The sequence below is a fragment of the Suncus etruscus genome, chromosome 1 (assembly GCF_024139225.1).
Source record: "Suncus etruscus isolate mSunEtr1 chromosome 1, mSunEtr1.pri.cur, whole genome shotgun sequence".
In the NCBI taxonomy this organism is placed as follows: Eukaryota; Metazoa; Chordata; class Mammalia; order Eulipotyphla; family Soricidae; genus Suncus; species Suncus etruscus.
The window spans coordinates 38,198,311-38,208,038 of NC_064848.1; the positions used below are offsets into that span (position 1 = coordinate 38,198,311).

Genomic DNA, 9,728 nt, shown 5'->3' on the forward strand with positions numbered 1-9,728 from the left:
GGGCTGGGCTCATTCCTGCTCTGTGATGAAAAGTCCCTCTGGCTCACAAACCATTTGTAGTTCAGGAACCACTTGGATCCAACCTAGGTGGGCCACATGGAAGGCAAGAACCTTACTTTCTATACTATATCTCCAATTAATTAGTGTCCTTATAAACACTTATTTACTGTCTGTCCTACCGAAAAACTATATAAAGAACTAGGCTTTTAGATTATCCCTCCTACTTAGCTAATTCTAGACAGAGCATTCACAAGACTAGGAAATATATAAATATATATAAATTGTTAAGAGTTTATCTCTTTCTTGATGCTGGAGAAAGAGTGGACAGGGAATTTTCCATGTTCAATCAATGGCATCCAAACTGTCCTCTGAGCCCTACCAGAAGTGATCCCAGAAAAGATAGCCAGGATGAAGCCCTGAATCATGCCAGATGTGGCACAAAATCCAAAAAGGAAAGAAAGGAAAGGAAAAGAAAAAAGAAGTTTTACTTTCTATACTTTCAGTAACGTGATAAACTGTTGTCCCAAATATACAAAAAAACATACAAAAATATATGAAAAAGAGGAAACAGACTATCTTAACTTTATTTTCTGTATGAGAGTACATAATTAATTATTTAATATTATCTTAATATGCAAAATTTATAATAAGTATATATACAAATTAGTTCTTAATTTGGTGACCAGTGTAGTTAATTTGTAGTATACTTCTGTGACATTTAAAAGGCCATAATTTGATTCCTGAAACCACCTAAAATTACCTCCTTCTTCAGGATTGCATTGTTGTTGTTTATTTTTGTGATATATGCTCGATTTTATTTTGTTCTGTTTTTTTTGGCCACACCGTTTGATGCTCAGGGGTTACTCCTGGCTAAGCGTTCAGAAATTGCCCTGGCTTGGGGGGACCATATGGGACACCGGGGGATCGAATCGAGTTCCTTCCTTGGCTAGTGCTTGCAAGGAAGACACCTTACTTCTAGAGCCACCTCACCGGCCCCAATATGCTTAGTTTTTTAATTCATATTTTGAATGTTCATTTTTAAAGGTGACTACAATTTTAAAATATAATTTTTATTAAATATGTAATCATAGGTTCAATCTTTGTATTTAAATTTTAAAAGAATTTTCTACATTTGTAAATAGTTTATTATGAGAATACTATAGGTTACACTCTTAAATTTTCCTCTTTATAAACTTATAAATGAAATATAGCAAAGGGACTACTTTGTGGTCTCTAAAAATATTAAATCATATACTTTTCTTTTCAAAAGGAAATATTTCAAAATCTTTAAAGATTTTTTTAGTAGTAAAACCATGTCCTGTATACTAAACGCTATGAAATTTTATTCAGATAATGAGGTTATGAGGACTATAGGTCTGGATCAATAGTATAAGCACCATCAAGTTTTCTTAAGCCATGGATAAAATTTATAGGACATCACAAGGACTCAATTTTTTTTAAATGTTTTGTGTCCTTTCACCAAATAAATAATTGCAATAGTGTTTACTTTTCTCTCTTCTATGATCAGTTTTTCAAGTTTATTTTTGAATCTAACAGAGCATGTTTTATTTTTACTTAGAAGCTTAGTTCTTTGCAAGAGAAGATGCATATTTTAAGGTGTATATAGAATAGCAGATAAAGTCAGATTTAATAAGATAAAATATTGTTAAGTGTTTGGCAATAAAGGACAAATGACAGGAAAATTAGAAGTTACAATTTTAAAGCATCCTTTTTAAATAAAGGATGCAAAGTACTGAGTAAATGAGTAATGTTTAAATAGTAATTAGATGATGATAGAAAAAAATGAAAGTAATAACAGAGGAAATTATTTTAAAATCTAAAATCAGATAAATAAAAGTTAAATAAAGTTAAGAAATATGTGGTCCTTAAAAAGCAATACTAAGGGGGCCGGAGAGATAGCATGGAGGTAAGGTGTTTGCCTTTCATGCAGGAGGTCATCTGTTCAAATCCTGGTGTCCCATATGGTCCCCCGTGCCTGCCAGGAGCAATTTCTGAGCCTGGAGCCAGGAATAACCCCTGAAACATGCTGGGTGTGACCCAAAAATCACACACACACACATACACACACACACACACACACACACACACAAAAAGCAATACTAAGGAAATAATATTTTACTCTTATTTAACAAATGTTATAATGGAATGTGAAGAATAAAGACATTATGTTATATACTTACCTGGCAGGGTAAATACCATGATCACAAAAGTTTGTTTCTCCAGGGGGAAGCTCACCCATTCTCACTCCACTCTGGTTGTGCTGACCCCTGTGATTTCTCCAATGTGGGAAACTCAACTGCATAATTTGTGGTAGTGGGAGACTGTGTTCAAGCTCTCCCCTGAATAAGAAAAAAAAGTAAGACATTATGCTAAAATATATTGTATTTTTGGGTTGGAGCTTATGATATGGAAAAAAGTTCCCTGTATTTCAAACAGAAGAAATTTAAAATCTAGTAAATAAAGATTACCTAAAGTAAGCATTAGACAAACTTGTACTTAGAATGTTAAAATTATATGTAATTTATGGTAAAATTATAAATGGTCTTATATGTAATATGTTATTGTGTTTAATGTGTTCTTATATGTAATGTGTTCTCACATGTAATGTATGTATACATGCAATTATATTATGATATATGAATTATCTGTAATATATAATATGTAATATGTTATATAGAAAATTATAATTTAATCTAAATCTAGATAAGTTGCCCATATTGCATACTAAACATATCTGTTAATATATAATTTAAAATTAGTTTCAGACATTGCACATATTTGTAATTATGTTGTAAGTAGTACATCAATAAGTTATACTGAGTATATCTGCCCAGACTATATGATAATAAATTTCTTATTTACATAAATTATCTGGTATGAATCACATAGATTAACAAATTTAGATGTTATAATAAGGATGTTTCTCTTACCTTAATGAACTTAGAATCAAACAAGCATTTAACAGGGGAACAACCATGGCTCTAGTTCAAAAAATCTCATGTCAAGATACAGTTATAGTTGTGAAATGGGAAGAGTTCGTTATTCATGCATAAGGAATTTTTATTTTTTAATATGAGAGATTAATCTTTAGCAGATTTATAAAATTAATAAAGAAAGCAGAAGATGAAAGTGAAATATATCATTATATTATACATAATAACATGTATTATTGCATTCTTGACTTAAGTGGCTTTTCACAAAGGGAAGAGCATAATAATGGTAGAAAATTTCTCTTTTCTTTTTGTCATTCAGACCCTTCTATAAAATGACACTGTATATTTATTTTCTCCATTTGAAATAATTGCTGTAGTTTCTTCCCTTTTTTTTTTTTATTCTGACCAGAATATTTTCTTAGAAACCAACCCAGGCACTGAAAGTTTCTAATACATCCAGAATTCCTCACTACTGACTTTTTACCTGAATATACTCTGATCTTAACTAAGACTATTTAGTCTCCTTCTTTTAAAAATACATTCTTATTCATGTTTTCAGTCATGCAGTTGAAAATAAAATATATATTTTATATTTTTTTATGTTTCAGCTATAATAATAACAGAATATATTCTCAGACTCAATAAAAATTCAGTGAAGAAAATTGGAGTGGGATTTAAAATAGTTTCTGGTCTTGGTGATTTCCATCATCATCATCATAATTTAACCTTAAAAATTTTAACTTTGTGAGGTTTTTTTTTGCTTACTTGTTTTGTTCCATGGACAGTATTGGTAATGACTTCATCAAGGGATTACTTTCTAAAAATATTTTAATTATATATAAAACTTGTAAAACTTATACTTGAATTTTCCATCAATATACTTTCTTGGAGATTGGGATGATTAGACTTTGGTTGAGATTGCATCCCAAACACAAGAAATTGAAAAAACTGTTATTCTCTTTAATTAACATGATCTTTTAAGAAAGGGGTCAGTGAATTCTAGTGTTAAGAACAGTGTAAAAACTCTCCCTTCTTTTCTGTCATTATTCAAGATGTCCTTCCATAAGCAGAGGACTCCATTAAAGTTAAATTAACTTCTGTGTAAGAAGAAATAGATTTTATGGAGATTTCTTATTTTCATTCTCAGGAATTCTAGAACTTCAAACAAAAAGCAAAATTATATTAGATCAACTAATAGAAAGCACAATAATATATACAGTTATGAAATCATTAATGTAATTTATAAATAATAAGTATAAGATTAAATGATTATTAGTCATTTTTATTTATTTGTAAGTATTTATATACATTTGTTATTAGATGTTTATTTTATTATTATTATTATTATTATTATTATTATTATTAAGTTCTTTTGGTATTTTGGTTACACCCAGTGACTCTCAAGGTTTACTCTTGGCTCTATACTCAGAGATAACTCCTTGTAAGCACAGGGGAACAAATGGGATGCAGGGACTTGAACCACCGTGTCCTGAATCAGCTGCATACGAAGCAAATACCTTACCGCTGTGCTTTTCCAGCGGCCCTAAAGTTTATTTATTTTTAAATGAATTGATAATATGTCTTTCAAATTTGATTCAAGAATAGATAAACAGGTATGAATTTCACAAAAGAGTCAAAAATGTAAGTTTATGTTCCTGAGCAATGAAACAGAAATCTACATTGTTTAAATTATGGACTATTTCAGTTTTAGTCTATGATAAACTAAATTGACAATTGTTTTAATTGAAAATTTTTAATTTCAACATTAAATATTAGTATAAATATAAACATATAAAATATGGTCAATTTGGGGCCAGACTGATGGCACAGCAGTAGGGCGTTTGCCTTGCATATATATGGCTTACCCAGGATGGGCTGAGGTTCGATCCCTGTATATCCCAGATGGTCCTCCAAGCCAGGAGCGATTTCTTAGTGCATAGCCAGGAGTAACTCCTAAGCATCACGGGTGTGTCCCAAAATTTAAAGAAAAGTTAAAAAAATATGGTCGAATTACTTTGTACATAGCACATTATAATCATCATGATCATCATAATTATTATTATATGAGGATTTTGGATCATATCTTGGTAGTGCTCTATTCTGTTTCTGTGCTCATGTATCACCAAGTATGTATTCAATTATCTATATACAGTTCTGGTGATCAAACTGGGGTTAGACAAAAATCAAACACCTTAAATCATCTCTTTGTTAATAATGTATTTTTTTAAATATAATTTTTATTTTGATCATAGTGGTTTACATGTTGTTGACAATAATATTTACATAACATCAGGGGGGATTCCCATCACCAAATTGTCCTCCCTACACCTCCGTTTTTGTCCTATCTCCCGTATCCTCTTCCCTCACCCCCAGGGCTGCTGGAATATGTGGTCCCCTATGTACCTATCCAACTACATAGTAGTCTTGCATCTGATTGGTCTAGGTGCCTCCCTAATTTCCCCCTCTAACTGGGAGGCAGGCCTAGCTAGTTAAATTTGCGTGGTTTGGTTTGAAGAAGAGAAAAGTAGTAAACTGGGGTAAAAGTCTAATACTCCGAAAGTGGGCAGAGTCCTTCTAGAGGCTCTTATCATCGATTTGAGGGGTGAAGGAGAAAAAAGAAAATGAAACATTCCATCAGTACAAAAACAAAAAAGTGTCCAATATCCAGTGAGGACTCCAACAATAATGGCAAGCACCACACACGCACAAAAAAAACAAAACAAAAAAACCCACAAAAACCGCCATGGTCTTGAGATAAGAAACATGACATAGCCCATAAAGAAAGAAAAGAAAAGAAGAGAAAAAAATAGGTATATCTGGGGACAACAGCTTCAATAACCACACCCAAACAGAGAAATCGACCAAAAATAGTTAGGTAAGTAAAAATAATAATAATAATAATAATAATAATAATTAATAATAATAAATGAAGGTAAAACATAATATATAAAAAGTAAACAATGTTTTGTGCTTTTTTTTCCCTCCTGCCCTGGCACAGTAAATATTGGGGTCATTCGAAAGGAATTCACTTGGCCTAAGAGTTATGGGTTATTGTCATGGGATCAACTATAGACTCTGTTCAGGATCATTTCCTCTCCCGGTGGTCTTTTGTCGTGTTTGGGAGTCTTCTGTTCTGTTCTGGGTGGTACAATCAGACCTCTGTGTCTAGAGTTCTCAGTATCTGCACAGATTCAGGGCTGGGACTTATGATGATGTCAGTCTTTGTGGTTCAGGAGTTCTGTTCCCTCAGTGTCATTTTAATCCATCTTCTGTGGTTGGTGGTCTTGGTCTTTGCACTGTACCTAGGATGGCACTTAGGATAGCATCTTTCTTTGTGCTTCCAGAAGCCAGATTCCATTACAGTTGTCTCTGCTAGACCTTTGGAAGTGAGGTTCATGGTTGTTGTGCAGGTCGTAGTTCAAACCCTAGACTAGGGCTTTTTTATTTGTCCCATGGTGTATACCGTCTGGTCATGGTTCTAGCAGCCAGTCATCTGTAAATCGCGATACTGGCTTTTGGATCTACCAAAGGGTGACAAGTCTTCTGATTTTGTCTTATTGTTAGCTGGTAAGGTAGGGTAACCTGCTCTTAGGTCAAGTTGTTCCCATTTTCCTCATTGTCAGGATATCATATTGGAGCTGGGACTTGTTGGTGACCCTGCCTTATTAAGGCTGTCCTGGCTGGGATTTGTTTCTTGTAATTGTCGTGGAGAACTGTGCCATTTCTATGTCTGGGATCCAGAGTTCAAGGCTGGACGGATGGTATCTAATCACCTGAGGTCTAAGTTGATTCCACATGGCATTTTTTCGTATTTTTATACAATATCTTCATTTACTACTATTCCCCCCAAATAAACAAAAATCTTAATTGACAGTGTAACCATCATATTTGTAGGATATTTAGGGTGTCTTTATATATTTTTGAATCTAACTTATTGTTTCAAATAATGATAAGGAATATACTCATTACATTTTAATTAGTCTGGTAACAATTTAGAAAATAATATAAATAGTAAAGTATTTGAAAAGTCAAAAATAGATATGCCTTTCATATGTTACAATAATAGTAATTATATATAATAACAGATAAATCACAAAATATTACCAGTGGAAATTTTACACTTAAATATCACTTAATGATAAATTACACAAACAGCACTCTATTTTAAAGACTATTTAAAAGGAATAATTGCACTTTATTTAAAAGGAACAGATATGTTCATAAGCATCATTAGAGTATTTTAAAATTCTGAATTTTCTAATATTTTTATAGTTTTATAAAAATCAAATAGATATTAAATAATCTAACTCATCAATATATTTCAATCCTATTTAAAAATACAATTGTGTAATTAATGACCTTATTATATTTTATTTCAGTCTTATAAAAACTGAGGGAGACATTTTTTAAAATAATATAAAAAACATTGAATTCGGGTTGGCAAAAAATGAAATCTCTAACCTGTTGGCATAATAAAAGCCAGGGTGTGATCTAGTAACCATCAATAACAAATAACAGCAATAGCAGTATTACAGAGTAATAAACCTTTCTCCAAATCACCACTAAAATTTAGCCAACAATCTAAACCACTAATTAATTATTTTTATTTTCAAATTTATTCTTTTGGCTATCTATTTTAAATAGAAAATTATTATGATTTTAAAATTGAAGTTATTAAAACTGAATGAAAACTAAATTTATCTCATGCATATCATCTCTAGGGTCATTATATTTATAAATACATGTTCCAAATGCTATTTTCTTAATGCAATAAAATGTTTTGGAGTAAAAAGTATGGATGAGCAGATTTGCAGAGCTATTTCTTTTATCTATCAAAAGAGTACATTGCAAAGAACATTTTTCATTTATCTTACATTAAAAGTAGGAAAGTATGTCACCTATCCAATTTTCAATGCTTCTTTGCTGAAGGGTGAATTCTTTTGCTTTCCAATCACTGATTTTCCAACTGGTGAATAGTAAGAACAGAAAACATGCAAACTCAAAATTGACATGCTTTGCAGTATCTGAGACAGAATGTTTCTCTGCCTATCAGTTCAGGCAGAACTTATAATTATTTTCACATCTCATAGGAGTAGTCCTTTCAGTGTTAGATTTTCTTAATGCTGTGAGTTTCCAATGACAAGGAGAAAAAGGAGGATAAGACACATTTGGGGACTGTCATTTGCAGTCAGTTCTTTGAAACTAATTTTAGCATGACTTTTAAGTTCTGCAAAACATTTATCAGGCAATTCTCCTGATGGAGAAAACAGTTATTTCTCAGTTAAATTTGCCATAAAGTTTTCCCAACTCTTTGTCTTATTTTTGACATACTATTTTTAGTATTTACTAACCATATGGAAAAAAAATCTAGAAATACAGCTACTGTCTGAAAAAACTTTTGTTAATGTCTATTCTTTGTCCAACTCTAAAATAATATTAGTTATTTGGGTATTGATATGATTTATCTACTAAAATAGGTAAAAGTCAAAACCATATTACTATGGACTTTGGGACTCAGTTTAAAAACTAGAAGATGAATGATCTTGATATACCATAAAAACTCTTTATTCTGTTAGTCACAGAGTTTATGGGTGGTTCCTGAGGTCAATTTAAAATAAGATGTTTTAAGTGAGGTAAAAACAGTTGATACCAATTACTGGAGGTCACAAAGTATAAAATAGAAATATTGTTTCTTTGTGTTCTAAAAGAATATATAAACTTAGTAGAAAAATATAACAGAGATGTTTACTAATATGTAGACTCTTAATTTTGTACATCATTAGATTTTTCATTTTCATAAAAAATTAAACAAAGAATGACTAATATTACTTCTGATATGTGTCTATGGGATTGAGCATTTAAGATTTATTTTGAGACAAATTTTATTACCTGTAAGAACTTCTGAATAGTGATCTAATTAATGATTATTTAAAAATATTGTCATTGGTTAAATAAGGAACAGTCACAGAAGATCTCAAAATTACAATCTGAAATTTTGTTACTATCATTTTCCACTGAAATCAAGGGGAATATGTATAGAGTCATTAAGTTATCACCACTAAGACTAGAATAATTCATGAAATTTTAGCATTAGACTACATTCTGTTATATGATCTACAGTCACTCTTATCTGTATTAGTTTCCTATCACCTTTTTTTCTCTACTGAATACAATTTTGTCATGTCAAAATTTATCATTTGTCATATCAAAATCTAAATGATTAAAAAGTCAATAAATATGAGTATGTGTATTTTATTCACATATGTTTTGCTCAAAATGCTAGCTTTCTGCACAACTCTTTATCAAAATAGGAGCCATCAAAATGTCTTTTATAAATAAAATAAAATAAAAAATGTCTTTTATATAATAATCCATGGTTGACTCTCAGTAATACATCGAAAGAAAACAAATATCTTCAATTTTGACACATCTATTTTACCTGCACTTCTAAGTCATATATATCTGTTCTACTGACTTCTATATTCCCCTTAATGATAAAACATAATAGGAGATAAGAGAAATTCTATTACATAATTCATAGATATATCGATCTGTGTTACATGCTACTTGACTATGATTATGAACAAATGAGAGAAAATAAGTAAAAGAGCAAGATGGGTCATGAGATACAAAAAGAGAAGAATTTAGCACGTGGGAATACATAATAAAGCAAAATAATAGAATACATAGTAACTGGCAATTTCATTACAGTTGCAAATTTCTGGCTGAAATGAAAAAGTGAAGACATATAGCAGGATAATTTGTTAGAAGCTA

At 31.0% G+C, this 9,728-nt stretch overlaps 1 non-coding gene across 1 annotated transcript; it reads left to right on the forward strand.

The window, feature by feature from the left end:
• Positions 1-2,193: 2,193 nt before the first annotated feature.
• LOC126032272 (U1 spliceosomal RNA) lies at positions 2,194-2,361 on the forward strand. Its single transcript, XR_007503839.1, has one exon. It is a non-coding gene; the product is annotated as a U1 spliceosomal RNA (small nuclear RNA).
• Positions 2,362-9,728: the final 7,367 nt, after the last annotated feature.